Source organism: Eubalaena glacialis, chromosome 14 (genome assembly GCF_028564815.1).
Source record: "Eubalaena glacialis isolate mEubGla1 chromosome 14, mEubGla1.1.hap2.+ XY, whole genome shotgun sequence".
NCBI lineage: Eukaryota > Metazoa > Chordata > Mammalia > Artiodactyla > Balaenidae > Eubalaena > Eubalaena glacialis.
The window spans coordinates 74,184,656-74,203,077 of NC_083729.1; the positions used below are offsets into that span (position 1 = coordinate 74,184,656).

General features: G+C 39.9%; 1 protein-coding gene across 1 annotated transcript in view; it reads left to right on the forward strand.

Annotated features, from left to right (window-relative positions):
• Nucleotides 1-18,422, forward strand: part of LOC133074642 (catenin alpha-2-like) — a 783,943-nt gene that overhangs the window by 633,583 nt on the left and 131,938 nt on the right. The window lies entirely within an intron of this gene.

An 18,422-nucleotide genomic window follows, 5' to 3' on the forward strand; every position in this document is an offset into this window, starting at 1 on the left:
AGTCAGGTACCAGAAACCTGTACTTGTCAGAGTCTTTTCCATGAATTTCCTGAAGATGAAACCCTTTTATAGGAACATATTTACAAAAGCATCAGAGTACACCCAGAACTGTCTGTAAATGACAAAAGACTTAAAAATGACCACGGTTAAAGATTTGATGAAAGTTCATAATAATGCAGTTGACAAGAAAATTAGTTATTTCTGAGATATACATTTTAAAGTAATAACTAGGATTATGACTTATAACATTATACCAGAACATATAAGATTTTTAGAAATTTCATGTAATGTCTGAAACATTTATATTAACATATTTCCATACAAATAACCCAATGAAAGTTTAGTATTAGTTGTTTTGTTTGTTTGTTTATACTGCAGGTTCTTATTAGTCATCAATTTTATACACATCAGTGTATACATGTCAATCCCAATCGCCCAATTCAGCACACCACTATCCCCACCCCACTGCAGTTTTCCCCCCTTGGTGTCCATATGTCTGTTCTCTACATCTGTGTCTCAACTTCTGCCCTGCAAACCGGCTCATCTGTACCATTTTTCTAGGTTCCACATACATGCGTTAATATACAATATTTGTTTTTCTCTTTCCGACTTACTTCACTCTGTATGACAGTCTCTAGATCCATCCACGTCTCAACAAATGACTCAATTTTGTTCCTTTCTATGGCTGAGTAATATTCCATTGTATATATGTACCACATCTTCTTTATCCATTCGTCTGTTGATGGGCATTTAGGTTGCTTCCATGACCTGGCTATTGTAAATAGTGCTGCAATGAACATTCGGGTGCATGTGTCTTTTTGAATTACGGTTTTCTCTGGGTATATGCCCAGTAGTGGGATTGCTGGGTCATATGGTAATTCTATTTTTAGTTTTTTAAGGAACCTCCATATTGTTCTCCATAGTGGCTGTATCAATTTACATTCCCACCAACAGTGCAAGAGGGTTCCCTTTTCTCCACACCCTCTCCAGCATTTGTTGTTTGTAGATTTTCTGATGATGCCCATTCTAATTGGTGTGAGGTGATACCTCATTGTAGTTTTGATTTGCATTTCTCTAATAATTAGTGATGTTGAGCATCTTTTCATGTGCTTCGTGGCCGTCTGTATGTCTTCTTTGGAGAAATGTCTATTTAGGTCTTCTGCCCATTTTTGGATTGGGTTGTTTGTTTCTTTAATATTGAGCTGAATGAGCTGTTTATATATTTTGGAGATTAATCCTTTGTCCGTTGATTCGTTTGCAAATATTTTCTCCCATTCTGAGGGTTGTCTTTTCGTCTTGTTTATGGTTTCCTTTGCTGTGCAAAAGCTTTGAAGTTTCATTAGGTCCCATTTGTTTATTTTTGTTTTTATTTCCATTACTCTAGGAGGTGGATCAAAAAAGATCTTGCTGTGATTTATGTCAAACAGTGTTCTTCCTATGTTTTCCTCTAAGAGTTTTATAGTGTCCAGTCTGACATTTAGGTCTCTAATCCATTTTGAGTTTATTTTTGTGTATGGTGTTAGGGAGTATTCTAATTTCATTCTTTTACATGTAGCTGTCCAGTTTTCCCAGCACCACTTATTGAAGAGACTGTCTTTTCTCCATCGTATATCTTTGCCTCCTTTGTCATAGATTAGTTGACCATAGGTGCGTGGGTTTATCTCTGGGCTTTCTATCTTGTTCCATTGATCTATGTTTCTGTTTTTGTGCCAGTATCATATTGTCTTGATTACTGTAGCTTTGTAGTATAGTCTGAAGTCAGGGAGTCTGATTCCTCCAGCTCCGTTTTTTTCCCTCAAGACTGCTTTGGCTATTCAGGGTCTTTTGTGTCTCCATACAAATTTTAAGATGATTTTTTCTAGCTCCGTAAAAAATGCCATTGGTAATTTGATAGGGATTGCATTGAATCTGTAGATTGCTTTGGGTAGTATAGTCATTTTCACAATGTTGATTCTTCCAATCCAAGAACATGGTATATCTCTCCATCTGTTGGTATCATCTTTAATTTCTTTCATCAGTGTCTTATAGTTTTCTGCATACAGGTCTTTTGTCTCCCTAGGTAGGTTTATTCCTAGGTATTTTATTCTTTTTGTTGCAATGGTAAATGGGAGTGTTTCCATAATTTCTCTTTCAGATTTTTCATCATTAGTGTATAGGAATGCAAGAGATTTCTGTGCATTAATTTTGTATCCTGCAACTTTACCATATTCATTAATTAGCTCTAGCAGTTTTCTGGTGGCAGTTTTAGGATTCTCTATGTATAGTATCATGTCATCTGCAAACAGTGACAGTTTTACTTCTTCTTTTCCAATTTGTATTCCTTTTATTTCTTTTTCTTCTCTGATTGCCGTGGCTAGGACTTCCAGAACTATGTTGAATAATAGTGGTGAGAGTGGACATCCTTGTCTCGTTCCTGATCTTAGAGGAAATGCTTTCAGTTTTTCACCGTTGAGAATGATGTTTGCTGTGGGTTTGTCATATATGGCCTTTATTATGTTGAGATAGTTTCCCTCTATGCCCACTTTCTGGAGAGTTTTTATCATAAATGGGTGTTGAATTTTGTCAAAAGCTTTTTCTGCATCTATTGAGATGATCATATGGTTTTTATTCTTCAATTTGTTAATATGGTGTATCACATTGATTGATTTGCGTATATTGAAGAATCCTTGCATCCCTGGGATAAATCCCACTTGATCGTGGTGTATGATCCTTTTAATGTGTTGTTGGATTCTGTTTGCTAGTATTTTGTTGAGGATTTTTGCATCTATATTCATCAGTGATATTGGTCTGTAATTTTCTTTTTTTGTAGTGTCTTTGTCTGGTTTTGGTATCAGGGTGATGGTGGCCTCATAGAATGAGTTTGGGAGTGTTCCTTCCTCTGCAATTTTTTGGAAGAGTTTGAGAAGGATAGGTGTTAGCTCTTCTCTAAATGTTTGATAGAATTCACCTGTGAAGCCATCTGGTCCTGGACTTTTGTTTGTTGGAAGATTTTTAATCACAGTTTCAATTTCATTACTTGTGATTGGTCTGTTCATATTTTCTGCTTCTTCCTGGTTCAGTCTTGGAAGGTTATACCTTTCTAAGAATTTGTCCATTTCTTCCAGGTTGTCCATTTTATTGGCATAAAGTTGCTTGTAGTAGTCTCTTAGGATGCTTTGTATTTCTGCAGTGTCTGTTGTAACTTCTCCTTTTTCATTTCTGATTTTATTGATTTGAGTCCTCTCCCTCTTTTTCTTGATGAGTCTGACTAATGGCTTATCAATTTTGTTTATCTTCTCAAAGAACCAGCTTTTAGTTTTATTGATCTTTGCTATTGTTTTCTTTGTTTCTATTTCATTTATTTCTGCTCTGATCTTTATGATTTCTTTCCTTCTGCTAACTTTGGGTTTTGTTTGTTCTTCTTTCTCTAGTTTCTTTAGGTGTAAGGTTAGATTGTTTACTTGAGATTTTTCTTGTTTCTTTAGGTAGGCTTGTATAGCTATAAACTTCCCTCTTAGAACTGCTTTTGCAGCATCCCATAGGTTTTGGGTTGTCGTGTTTTCATTGTCATTTGTCTCTAGGTATTTTTTGATTTCCTCTTTGATTTCTTCAGTAATCTCTTGGTTATTTAGTAACGTATTGTTTAGCCTCCATGTGTTTGTGTTTTTTACGCTTTTTCCCCTGTAATTCATTTCTAATCTCATAGCGTTGTGGTCAGAAAAGATGCTTGATATGATTTCAATTTTCTTAAATTTACTGAGGCTTGATTTGTGACCCAAGATGTGATCTATCCTGGAGAATGTTCCGTGCGCACTTGAGAAGAACGTGTAATCTGCTGTTTTTGGATGGAATGTCCTATAAATATCAATTAAATCTATCTGGTCTATTGTGTCATTTAAAGCTTCTGTTTCCTTATTTATTTTCATTTTGGATGATCTGTCCATTGGTGTAAGTGAGGTGTTAAAGTCCCCCACTATTATTGTGTTACTATCAATTTCCTCTTTTATAGCTGTTAGCAATTGCCTTATGTAATGAGGTGCTCCTATGTTGGGTGCATATATATTTATAATTGTTATATCTTCTTCTTGGATTGATCCCTTGATCATTATGTAGTGTCCTTCCTTGTCTCTTGTAACATTCTTTATTTTAAAGTCTATTTTATCTGATATGAGTATAGCTACTCCAGCTTTCTTTTGATTTCCATTTGCATGGAATATCTTTTTCCATCCCCTCACTTTCAGTCTGTATGTGTCCCTAGGTCTAAAGTGGGTCTCTTGTAGACAGCATATATATGGGTCTTGTTTTTGTATCCATTCAGCAAGCCTGTGTCTTTTGGCTGGAGCATTTAATCCATTCACGTTTAAGGTAATTATCGATATGTATGTTCCTATGACCATTTTCTTAATTGTTTTGGGTTTGTTTTTGTAGGTCCTTTTCTTCTCTTGTGTTTCCCACTTAGAGAAGTTCCTTTAACATTTGTTGTAGAGCTGGTTTGGTGGTGCTGAATTCTCTTAGCTTTTGCTTGTCTGTAAAGCTTTTGATTTCTCCATCAAATCTAAATGAGATCCTTGCCGGGTAGAGTAATCTTGGTTGTAGGTTCTTCCCTTTCATCACTTGAAGTATATCATGCCACTCCCTTCTGGCTTGTAGAGTTTCTGCTGAGAAATCAGCTGTTAACCTTATGGGAGTTCCCTTGTATGTTATTTGTCGTTTTTCCCTTGCTGCTTTCAATAATTTTTCTTTGTCTTTAATTTTTGCCACTTTGATTACTATGTGTCTCGGCGTGCTTCTCCTTGGGTTTATCCTGTATGGGACTCTCTGCGCTTCCTGGACTTGGGTGGCTATTTCCTTTCCCATGTTAGGGAAGTTTTCGACTATAATCTCTTCAAATATTTTCTCTGGTCCTTTCTCTCTCTCTTCTCCTTCTGGGACCCCTATAATGCGAATGTTGTTGCGTTTAATGTTGTCCCAGAGGTCTCTTAGGCTGTCTTCATTTCTTTTCATTCTTTTTTCTTTAGTCTGTTCCGCAGCAGTGAATTCCACCATTCTGTCTTCCAGGTCACTTATCCGTTCTTCTGCCTCAGTTATTCTACTATTGATTCCTTCTAGTGTAGTTTTCATTTCAGTTATTGTATTGGTCATCTCTGTTTGTTTGTTCTTTAATTCTTCTAGGTCTTTGTTAATCATTTCTTGCATCTTCTCAATCTTTGCCTCCATTCTTATTCCAAGGTCCTGGATCATCTTCACTATCATTATTCTGAATTCTTTTTCTGGAAGGTTGCCTATCTCCACTTCATTTAGTTGTTTTTCTGGGGTTTTTTCTTGTTCCTTCATCTGGTATATAGCCCTCTGCCTTTTCATCTTGTCTATCTTTCTGTAAATGTGGTTTCTGTTCCACAGGCTGCAGGACTGTAGTTTTTCTTGCTTCTGCTGTCTGCCCTCTGGTGGTTGAGGCTATCTAAGAGGCTTCTGCAGAAATTTTTAAAACTGAAAATATTGCTTTGTTTTAAATGCTGGGTCTATTTTGTGTCTTCACAGAGCTTAGGAATAGTATTCATATATATGAGTGGCAGAGAGGCATAATCTCATCTAAACTTCAGCATTAGACTCCGAGTAGCTTCAAAGGTTTGATTAAACATACTTAAAATAATTAGATTCAAAGCTTTTGGAATTCTGGCAATTTTTTTTTAAGGATTCAGCACCTAATAAAGTAAAATAGGTTGCAGGGCTCATGGTCAGTGAATAAGCACTTTTGTTGCTTAGAACTTCAATTTATCAATAGGACTTGTTACTATTAGACTTGTTTCCTAGCTTTCTTTGAAGGTTTAAGGGCCATTGTCCACCCACACATCACATTGAGTCACAGGCTATTATGAAAAGAAAAAATTATTTTTGCAAGGTCTGCAGGACCAGATTCAATTTTGGAAAACTTGCTGGTATGGTGGTTTGTGGCCAACCTATCTGTCAAAAATGTTTAGATTTGTGGGGCAGAGGGTGGTTGCAAAAATAATTGGAGGACCTGGTGATAGCTGCAGGAGTTTGAGCAAGAATCAGCATGCTAATCAAAAGTCTGGGGTGAACCAGGCTGGAACTGGACACCTGGACTACCACTAGGACAGGGTCATGGAGAGCAAGCTGGATTAGGAAGGCAGGTTATGCCAGGCACATGAGAAGGAGATGCCAAAGGAGCAGTAAACCTCCTTAGCCTGTGGCAGCTGTGAAAACATAGGGTAAGAGCAGAGAAAGAGCTAAGGGTAGTAGGTATCTGGGACATTAGATAAATGAAGAACAGAATGCTTTGAGATCTTGGGTTCAAGACATGCCTGATGGGCTCCATGAAGTACTGGACTTGTGGGGCAGAAGCAGTCAGCTGGTTTAAAGAAGCAAAGACAGACAAGACAGGAACATATCCTAATCAGTTTTTACAAAACCTCTGCAAAACAAGATCCTCGGACCGTCCCAGTTGTTGTTTGGATTTGAAGTTTTGTTATAATAATGTATTAGAAATACCCCTATGCTTGTTAATTTAATTCTTTTTTAAAAAAATCAACCGAGAAGCTCTTGGTGCTCAGAAATGTGTCTGATTCATTTTTGTGTCTCTAGCAACCACCATGAATCCTCATTAGTGATAGGGGTGTGTGTGCGTGCATGTGTGTGTGTGTGTGTGTGCGAGTGTGAATTATGGTTTACTCTGCATTTGGACAGACTCTCCTACTGCCTGGAGTCCCCTTCAGTGGAGTCCCTCTAACCCCTTCTCCCTGAGGCTTCTAGTCACTGGAGACAATTAGGCAATGGTATCTTAGAACCAGAGAGTTCAGCGTTCACAGGTCTGCACACGTGCAAATAAATAGTTGCATAGCAAATACTTGTTGGGGGAAAGAACTTGCATTCCTCATAAGCACTGAGTGTAAGAGACAGCTCCCCCTGTTGTGAGTAGCAAGTGAAAGCAATGTTCTAATTTCAGTAGAAGAAAACCGGGCATGCACCCATCACCCCAATCTCCTCCTCCCCTGGATCCTGTAGCTTTCACATGTTTGATTTGAGTGAGTGGTTTAGGATTCTGGGTGGACTTTCTTTAGAAAGATGAAATGCTTAATGTAAGAAACTGGCATTGACAATTCCTATTCAGTGACATGAGAAAAGAACTGTTAAGAGCTCTGTTTCATTTCAACATTTATTTATTTTTTTTACCAGGGAAGACTCTCCATCCCACCTCACTAACATTTCCAGGAATCCAAGATCATTGCCATGGTTACAAATTGCTTAATCAATAGTCTAGAGAACAATAGCAGCCATTCTTTACTGGTCTGGCTGTTGTCATGGTCTCTCATTGAGGAGACTGCATCTTCTCTGGCTCCTATTGTCACGATAGCTGCTGTCCCATCCAGAGATGCTCTTGGAGGGGACAAGATTAATTTAGAGGTTTTAAAGGACAGGCAGTAAGAGCCAGAGAACCTATTTTTAAAATTAAATCTTCATTGAATTATGCACATCTATATTTTATAAACCCTGATTTAAAATGCTAACCTTAAAGATAGGGATATATGCATATGTTATATGCTATTCTTGAAGGAATTGCTTGGATGATTATGGTTGTCAGAAACCATAGATTCACTAAGAACAAACTCTGATAAGTGAGATAGTTTTCTTTTTCAATCAATTTACTATTTACTGAGTGATTTGGACTTCACAAAAAACTAATGAGATCTTGGGTTGCATTAATAAGAACAAGGTGGGCAGAAGAAGAGAAGAGAAGGTCCTATGTCTCCCTGGTTACAGTAAAGTGGAATGTTGTATTCCCATGTGGGTGTGCCTATTAAAGGAAGAGATTGATAAACTGGGAGATTATCAGAAAGAGAGTGAGCAAAGGTGAGAGGTGGTTAGAGATCATCTCTTGGGAGAAATAGTTAAAGCAACACAAATCATTCATCCTGGAGATGAGTTTACTTGGGAGAACCATGTTAAATGTCTTTGGACATTTCAAAGACCGGCTTGTGGACTAGAGATTGAATATATTTTTTATGGGATCTCAGAAGGTACAAAAACTTCCATTGTGGTGTGTGGTAACCGAAGTACAGATTTCATTTACTGTTACCTCCATTACAGTAAGAGTTGCCAAGCTTAATTTGGGTTTTCCACTCTCTTCTTCAAAAAAACTGCTTAATCTTGAGAAAGAAAAATGGAGCTGGAGGAATCAGACTCCCTGACTTCAGACTATACTACAAAGCAACAGTCATCCAAACAGTATGGTACTGGCACAAAAATAGAAATATAGATCAATGGAACAGGAAAGTCCAGAAATAAACCCATTCACCTATGGTCACCTAATCTATGACAAAGGAGGCAAGAATATACAATGGAGAAAAGACAGCCTCTTCAATAAATGGTGCTGGGAAAATTGGACTGCAACATGTAAAAGAATGAAATTAGAACACTCCCTAATACCATACACAAAAATAAACTCAAAATGGATTAAAAATCTAAATGTAAGGCTGGACACTATAAAACGCTTAGAGGAAAACATAGGCAGAACACTCTTTTACATAAATTGCAGCAAGATCTTTTTTGATCCACCTCCTAGAGTAATGAAAATAAAAACAAAAATAAACAAATGGGATCTAATTGAACTTAAAAGCTTTTGCACAGCAAAGGAAACCATAAACAAGACAAAAAGACAACCCTCAGAATGGGAGAAAATATTTGCAAACAAAGCAAACAACAAGGGGTTAATCTGCAAAATATACAAACAGCTCAGGCAACTCAATATCAAAAAAAACAAACAACCCAACTAAAAAGTGGCAGAAGATCTAATTAGACATTTCTCCAAAGAAGACATACAGATGACCAAAAAGCACATGAAAAGATGCTTAACATCACTAATTATTAGAGAAATGCAAATCAAAACTACAATGAGGTATCACCTCACACCGGTCAGAATGGCCATCATCAAAAAATTTACAAACAATAAATGCTGGAGAGGATGTGGAGACAAGGGAACCATCCTACACCGTTGATGGGAATGTAAGTTGGTACAGCCACTATGGAGAACAGTGTGGAGATTCCTCAAAAAACTAAAAATAGAACTACCATATGACCCAGCAATTCCACCCCTAGACATATACCTGGAGAAAACCATAATTCAAAATGATACATGCACCCCAATCTTCATTGCAGCACTATTTACAATAGCCAGGACATGGAAGCAACCTAAATGTCCATCCACAGAGGAATGGATAAAGAAGATGTGGTACATATATACAATGGAGTGTTACTCAGCCATAAAAAAGAACAAAATAATGCCATTTACAGTAACATGGATGGACCTAGAGATTGTCATACTGAGTGAAGTAAGTCAGACAAAGACAAATATCATATGGTATCACTTATATGTTGAATCTAAAAAAAGGGTACAAGTGCACATATTTACAAAACAGAAATAGAGTCACAGATGTAGAAAACAAACCTATGGTTACCAGGGGGAGGGATAAATTGGAGAGATTGGGATTGACATACACACACTACTATATATAAAACAGATATATAAGGACCTACTGTTTAGCACAGGGAACTAATAAGGACCTATTGTATAGCACAGGGAACTCTATTCAATACTCTGTAATGGCCTATATGGGAAAGAATATAAAAAAAGAGTGGGTATATGTATATGTATAACTGATTCACTTTGCTGTACACCTGAAACTAACACAACATTGTAAATCAACTATACTCCAATAACAATTAAAAACAAACAAACAAAACAAAGCAAAACAAACTTGTTTAATCAAACTGTGGGCACCACCTGCTACGGAATCATGGTGGGGGTGAGAGGGAAGATAAACATTCAGATTACTGGCTCCAACCCCAGGCCTACTGAATCAGGGTTTTGGGGCTTGTGACCCTTGAATCTGCATTTTGAACAGGTTTTACTGATGCCCACTGAAGTTTTCAGACATGATAGCTAACCCATCTTGAATCTAACAAGCAGACCTTTCAACAAATACTTTCATCCCGGGTTGAAAGAACTCGCCTGTTGGTTCTCTAAAGTCTGCATTCTTCACTAATAGTTTCAAGCCCCTTGATTTGATAATCTTGCTTGTCTCACTTTAAGATGTTCTCTCCAGTCACCATTTTGCCTGTCCTTCAAGTCTCAGTGTCTTCATGGAGCTGCTTCTAGTACTTCTAGTCGACTATATGTGATTTTCCTCACAAATCCTAAAGTCATTCTAGTCAATATCACAAAACAACTCTTGCACAATTTATGTTTCTCTGTCACTTAGGCATTTGGATCTTCTCTCCACAGCAGGTAAGAAGAGTGTCTGAAACACTTGACATTGTGCCCAGGTCAGGGTATTCCGGGTGTGTGGTACTGGAAGCAGCAGTTGAGGTTATTTAGGTCAACTCACCATCTGAGGCTTGAATCTCTTATACCTAGTGGTTAATCAAAGTCTAGTATTCCCACTACCACTGGTGGAAATTCACAACCTTCTGAGCACACCCTTCCACTTCCATTTTTGGACAAGTTTGACTTGAGACATTTCTTCATTATTTTGAGTGAATATAATTTTCTCTCTGGCTTCCATTTGTCAGTCCAGGACTAACTCCTTGAATCTTTATAGAGCAAACCTAATATGTACCTGCAGTCAAAACACATGCAGTCCCATATCCCTTTGTTCTCCGAAGCCTCATTACAGTTTGCTCTCCTGATGTGTTTGTTTATGGGACTTCTTGCTGGAATAAGACCGATTGGAAAGGAGAGTACCATTTGATAGGAAATAAGGTATTGAAGTGAATTTTTTTCAGAAATATCTGGTGAATATCCTAGAGGATTTTAAATAGATCTAGTATTCCCCTCAGCATATTAACCACCACAACAAAATGTTTCAAAAATGTTCATTTTGATTCATTTCCCTTTTAGAATACATTCATAGTAAGCTTTCTAAAGTGCTTTGTGATTGTCAGATGACAGTCCCACATTGTCAAAATAAGTTCTGTAAATGCTGAATTGATAACATTGTGAAACAGTTGACACTATACATTATGATTTTAATTCACCATACCATCTCACACTAACTCATGAAATTACAAATAAATATCACACCTATGGCAATTTTCACTTGAACCGATTCTTTCTTTTTTTATTATCTTCTTCTGAAACTTTCATTCAGAAACCTGAAAGGAATACATTTAATTAACAAAGTGCCTGCCTGTAGCCTAAGCCCAATTCTTCTCCTAACAGCAAAGGGAGGCATCACTGAAGTGACCCAGGTGCCATCCTTCATGTACAGAAATGTGTTATCAGTGGGATGCCTGCTTTGAATTCTGTCATCTGCAGCAGGGGCAAATTACGGCAGGCGTCCATGTCTTCTCTCTGATTCCTCCTGTGACCAATGGTGTGCTGAAGAGACAGTTGAGTGGATTAGGCATGCACTAGAGAATGGAATCTACTTTGTTTTTTGTTGTTTTTTTTAAATTAATTAGTTAATTTTTTTGGCTGTGTTGTGCCTTCATTGCTGCACGCGGGCTTTCTCCAGTTGCGGCGAGTGGAGGCTACTCTTCGTTGTGATGCGCGGGCTTCTCACTGCAGTGGCTTCTCTTGCTGTGGATCACAGGATCTAGGCACATGGGCTTCAGTAGTTGTGGAATGCGGGCTCTAGAGTGCAGGCTCAGTAGTTGTGGCACACGGGCTTAGTTGCTCCGTGGCATGTGAGATCTTCCCGGACCAGGGCTTGGACTCGTGTCATCTGAGTTGGCAGGCGGATTCTTAACCACTGAGCTACCAGGGAAGCCCCTACTTTGTTCTTGAAGAGTTTCAAATTCAGCTTCACTCGACCTCTGGGCTGTGGGTGCAGAGAGGTGTTTTGTTTACCTCTTCTTCACCCTGTTAATGAGAGAGGGAGTCCCAACCTAAGGTTCCAGGGAGAGCTAAGCTTCTTAGATAGGGAAGTCCTGCTGTTGTAGGTTCTTACAGGACCATGCAACCCTTCTGCATGTTACTGTGCGTGATTTGTCATTATAAAATTATTTTAGTGGTTATTTGATTCATTTCTGTCTGCACTAATCAACTAACCAACGCGGATGCAGTGTGGATGGTTTTGTTCACTCTTGAGTTGCAGCACCTCTGACAGTGCCTCATGCCTGCTAGGAGGTTGGCAGTCAATGAATATTGGTTGAATTAATGAAGGCATCCATTCAGGATTTACAGCTGATATTTCCTTCATAATCTTTCTCACATCTTCCTCTTCCCAGGACCATTGTCCTCTTTACCTTCTGAGCGGGTCCTGACTAATTCTGGCAAAGCCTCCAGAAGGCCACATGTCTGAGAGTCCCTCCCACCTCCGCCCTGTCCCATATGCTGTTTCCAGACTCAGCTTCTGTGAACTGTTTTGATCATATCAGTCTCTGGGGTAGCGTGGCTGATGTTTCACAAATCCCTGGTACTCACAGATGTTCTTACTTTGACTCCTCCTGCAGGTACAGACCTGCCCCATTTTCTCAGATATCCCAACCCTCAGTCCACTAAAGAAATATCAAGAACAGCTACTGTGTGTCATGGACAGTGTGAGGGATGAAAGGGTGAATGAGGCGTAGTCTCTTCTTCAGAAACACTCACAGTCAAGGGCAGGGGGAAGCAGACCTAGAACAAATAGTCATGATATAATGCAACACAAATGCTAGTTCAGGGATGTGACCTATTGGAGACAAAGGAGGAGAGGGGGTAGACTCCTACTTCAATGCTCTGCGCTTGCATGTGGAGGCCATTTGCTGCTCCCCTACCCTGGCATTGACCTCCAGTAACACATGACTGGGTTTCCTGTTTTTGAGTCTCAGTGTTTTTGCTCAGTCTGCTCAGGCTGCCATAACACAACTCCACTGACTGGGTGGCTTGAACAATAGAAATTTATTTTCTTCCAGTCCTGGAGGCTAGAGGTCTAGGATGAGGGGTTCAGAAATTTCGTTCTAGTGAGGGCTCTCTTCCTGGCTTGCAGATGGCTACCTTCTCACTCTGTCCTCATCTGGCCTTTCCTTTGTGTGCATGTGCACTGAGAGAGTGAGCTCTGTGTCTTCCTCTTCTTATAAGGGCACCAGTCCTATTGGATTAAGACCCCAGCCTTATGACCTCATTTAACCTTTATTACCTCCTTGAAGGCCCTATCTCCAAATACAGTCACACTGGGGGTTAGGGCTTTAACATAAGAATTTGGGTGGGGAGCACAATTCAGTCCATAGCAACCTCAGTGGGCTGTACTTGCTGCATGCATCTGTTGTGACTCCCTGCAAGATTATATCCTCATCTAACCAACCTAGCATTCTTTGGCTTTTGTGTCCATAACTCCGAGCATCTGCTACTAATTTATGTGTGGTGTTATTTTCATGGTGTGTGCACACCCCTGAGTGCAATCTACTCATAGTCACAGTGTGAACTGTGACCCTGGGCAATTTACATAAGCTTTCTAAGCCTTGCTTTTTTCACCTATGAACACTGATACTAGATTGCCTATCTCACAGGCCCATTGGGAGGATTGAATGTAATAAAATATGCAAAGCACTTGGCCCTGTTTAAACACATACTTGGCACTGGTCAAAGGTCAGTTCCCCACTCAAACCCCTGCTTCCACTGCTGTTATTCTACTGAGTCCTGGAGAATGAGAATTATGTCTTCTTCTTCCTTTCTATCTCCCCAATAAAGACTCCCATCCCAACAGCTGCCAGATGGAATGCCTGACCAAAGGCAGCCTGCAGGGAACCCTCTGTTGTCCAGAAAGTGCTTCAGAGTCTATTTTGTGTTTGCAGCCAGGAACACTAGAGAAACTTTTAACTGAGATTAGAACATTCCCACTGGCAGAATACGATTGTGTTTATTGTTACACCTGTCATTCATGAGGAATATCTTTGCTTTGTTCTGGGTCATTTGAGTTGGAAAGATGCAAAATGAATTAGCCCTGAGGACAGGAGTGGGGGGATATGATTTGTAGGAGTATTTTTTAAGATATGATATTGGTATGCTACCATAATAACGAACACATTGAAAAGTTAATTCAGCAGGAGTAATTCTGAGAAGCAATGTAACTTATTTGTCACTAAGGAGGACTGCATAGCCAAGTGATTTCTTTATGCATTTTAAAGTGTTTTTAAACCCTTGGGTAGCTATAGTCAATTTTTAAACATGTTTCCTCATTAATTTTCAATTTGTAAATGTACTTTGTACAGGAGTGTTTTAATCATCTGGGGAGGCTGCTTCACAGATGGCTCTTGTGTGACCTAAAATTTCAGTGATTATAATGAATCAGAATGGATGATGGTAAACTTGCTTGGAGATTTGCTGATTGTCAACAGTTTTACAGTTTTGCTGCTGTACTTAAGGATTTGGTGCTTCTTAAAAATGAAAGGAAGACAATTGTAATGGGGTTATCAGGGCCAGCAGTGGCTTAATGAAATAATTTTGGTTAGCTCCTTGCTATTCTGTGTGGAATTCTCTCCAGGGAATACACACCAACAGAATTACTGATCGTGTTGGATCAAATATACACATAAAACATTAAGTCATCAGCTCTCCAGGCCAACACATGGCAGGCCATTTCATGCCTCTTTGTTAAACTGCATGTTAAAGTCCCAGTTAAAATATGAAAAGGCCTAAAACTAAATTCTGTTTTGAATTATTTATGCCCATGTTCTTCTTTCACACCAAAAGTTAAGAATTGCCTGGGCAGAGGATTTAGCAGTTGTATGAGACTACACCTGTAACTGTTAAAGTTTGAACTTAAGATGCAACTAGAAACCCAGAATTATAATCAGCAAATCCATTTATTATGCCTCAATTCCTGCTTCTCTATGCAAGGATCATTTGTGTGTCATACCCCAGGTCTTACCAGGTAATCTGCATTCTATGCTGTGCACAGGAAATAATAGGGTCTTGAAAGTTAGACACAGTTCTCACTATCTCAGTGGCCATGAGCCAATTAGCTAGACTTTCTGAATTTTGGTTTTCTCAAGAAGAGATAGTTATTCCTGCCAAGCAGAGACATTTTGGGGGTAAAATAGCACATGTAATCACCTAGCACAGGAAGTGCTCCACAAGTAGCTGTTCTTTCTTGGAATCTTACTACCCTCTTCTTCCATAATGGGTGGTTTCTACCCCCTGCCCCTGACTGCAAATGCCTAGACCCTATGCTTTCCTCCACCATGAATCCTTATTTTCTCAGATTCACAATTCTCAGGATGGTTTGGGACCTGCCTTTAGCTGACAGATGCTTGCAACATCAGATTCCTAATGATGTGAGGATCTCAAGAGGGCTCCAGGAGAAGAGCCAGGAGTACAGTAAGACCAGAGTATTCACTGTCAGGTTGTTAGAAGCATTCCGGTAGGAGTCTCAGCACTGAAGTGAGACACATAAAGCCTGTCCTGTGGGGGTTCTGGTAGGGAAAAGTCACTTCCCATTCCCTAGTTTGAGCATGTGTTGATGTGGTAGCTGTGCTGAGCATGATATTTAGCACCAGCCTGCTGGACTCATCTCCAACTAAATTGTCAATCATTAGCATTTATCTTTTCTGACTATATAGCACTCCCAACAGTGCCCTCTTGCCTAGACACCCAGTGCCTTGCCCGTACCCCTAGCAAATTTTGCTAGAGAGAAGACGACGAACATTTCATGAGCTTGATGGGAGTTTTGGATGAATGAGTTACTTGTCCCAGAAGACTTTCATTTTAATGAGGACCAAACAGAGTGAAAAGCCAGAGGAAGAAAACATTTACTGGTGGAGAGTGAATATTTGGACCCCAAAGCCGAGCAGCAGTTGAGTAGTTGTGGCTTCTGGACACTAAGGAAGGTGGTCTCCACTGACCTGGCAGGGGGACTGTCACATGGAACCAGCTTTTTTCCTTGTGCATCAAATATGAAGGTAAGGACTAGCATTTGAATAGTAGAACCCACATTAACCAGAACATTCAGTGAACTCACTCTCTGCCCCCCTGCCCTGTTTCCTTGGCACGCTGATACAGGGAAAGTCCACTCACAGTAGTGGTGATGGCAAATAGATTGTGCTGCCCCTTCCTCTCTCCCTTGCCTGGCAGATGCCGCTCCTGCATCATGGTCTACTTTCCAGATGATCCCATTCATAAACTCAGGATCCTTCTCAACCCAGCCTCCCAGGAAGCAATTACTGTTCCATCAGATTTTACCAAGTGATGACATCTATTTGCCTTCCTAAGGCTATGATTTGCAGATCCAAAATAGAGTATTCTGAGGCAACAGTATTGTCTCCCAGTTTACTGATGAGAAAACTCACTTTCGAGAGGTCATGTAGCTTTACCAGGGTTACCTGGATGGTTCATTGCAGAAGGACAGGTCAGAATAGAGTCTGACTTTTCCAAATCCTGTGCTTTCCTACTATATCAAGCTGCTTCCCTGAAATCATGTTTTTAATTTTGTTTAGTTTTTCACATACTTAAGTAGATATAAACACAAAGTAGTACCCTTCAGGGTATAGGTTTTCAGTTCAAAAATTCTTTACTTAGTGGAGGACTTGGAGTAGCAAAAGTCAGACTCACCTGACATACTTCACCTGCCTTTAGCTTATTGGGTCCCTGGCCAATGAAATAAACATACTGGTTTCAATGATAGCAGAGTCCAAGTGAGCCCCGGTTTTAAGATTGTTCCATGAACAGGGCATTTCATGTGGCCTGCCATATTGAAAGAAGTTTCATGGCCAGACATGGTCTGTGTGTGGCTCTTCATTGAACCCCCAGAGTCATTTCTGTGATGCAGAGTCTCTGGTCCCCAGGCCACCACTGTATTATTACTGGGGGGTGTACTTCCAGAATGTTTGGTATTCTGAATTCCAGGAAGCGGTCAAGTGCAGCATGATATTCTCTGCTTCTCCAAAACCTTTTGTTTGGCATAGAAATGCATGCTCTGCTCTAGATGTCAAGTTGATCTGTGTGTGGCTCTTCAACCAAATAACCCATATGTAGGAGTATTCATGGGGAGCTCTTCCGAGAACTGGCTTGGCCTTCAAAGCCTGGCCAACCCCCCAGGGCTCTCCTGGCTACCAGCCATGGTGCTGGCTAAATGCTTTCTTTACTTCCCTCACCACAGCTCCAGTTCTCATCAACTTAAAATCCAATTCAAGCCATTTTGCCTATGTGACTGTCCCTGACCAGCCTAGCCTGCATTAACCCTCCCTTTCTCTGAATTAACACAGTATTCATTTAGACAAGTGCTGCTTCTTATGGTTGGCTGGGTGCACTACTCTAGAAGTGCCATTCACATCGCTGTCATTGTAGATTTTGAGAGTTGTTACTACAGTGTTCCAAGATATGATAGCAAAGTGCATTGAAGCAGGGGCACTATTTATTAAGTCACACAAAAGTGCCACATTGAGTAGTGGCAGAGCTACCCACCAATTCCAATTGCCCAGACAAGTACTGATAGTTGTCTTATTCTCCACTACAGAGTACACGTCTTGAAGTCTAGAAGGAAATACTCATTGACTGGGCATCTGTTAGGTTGCCAGAAACTAAGCTGGGCAACATATTATGTCTCTTAATTCTAACAATAATCACAAAGCATAGGAATAATCTCCTCATTTTAGAGATTAGACTGTAGGTTGTTCAAGGTCATGCAATCAATAATGACAGATCAGTGATTTGGACTCTTGATTGGCCTGATGCCAAAGTCCATGTTTTTTCCTATATATCTCATTGGTCCCCAGTACACATGGCTTAGGGCTCATGCCTCTGAGGATGCTCAATAAATGCTATGAGAATTAATTGGTTAAAGGAGAGTAGCAGAAAGCAATCCATGGGGTTATCAGGGTCCTGTTGCATAGTCTGTGGAGTGTAGCTGCCCTTTCCCAGGGTGTAAGTGAGGGAGACAGCACTGACATGGACGATCCAGACCCAGAGCTGGTTGGGAGCATCAATGTCAGGGCTTGCTATCCATCCTTATACCCTCAGAATTTCCCCATCTGCCCCTGGGTGGGGAAGCACCACTGTAGTGGTGTGGATGATTGATAGGAACATGGTGGGCGTTGTCTGAACAATTTTAGAAACTCCTTGGATCCCAGGGCCCACTGAGGAAACCTTGGTTGAAACTGTTTGGAGGAACGGCATGTAGAGATCTTTTAAACTCTTTTAATATTCAGTATCTCACATGTAAATGTCTAGGCAATATGGTCCTGTGGAACACAGCCATACTCATTCAACACAGAGTTGAGTAGTTGCAACCAAGAATGTAAAATATTTACCCTTTGGCTTGTCACAGAAAATGTTAGCTGATCCTTGTGACAGAGAGTAATGGGAGTATAACTTGACTAGGGTAGATTGTCATTATTTTTGTCATCATCATTATCATTTTATATCTTCTAGCTGGGTAATCCCTGATAAACTACTTAACCCATTGTCTCATTTGGGTTGGATCAACTTTAAAGGTCATTCTCATACAAAT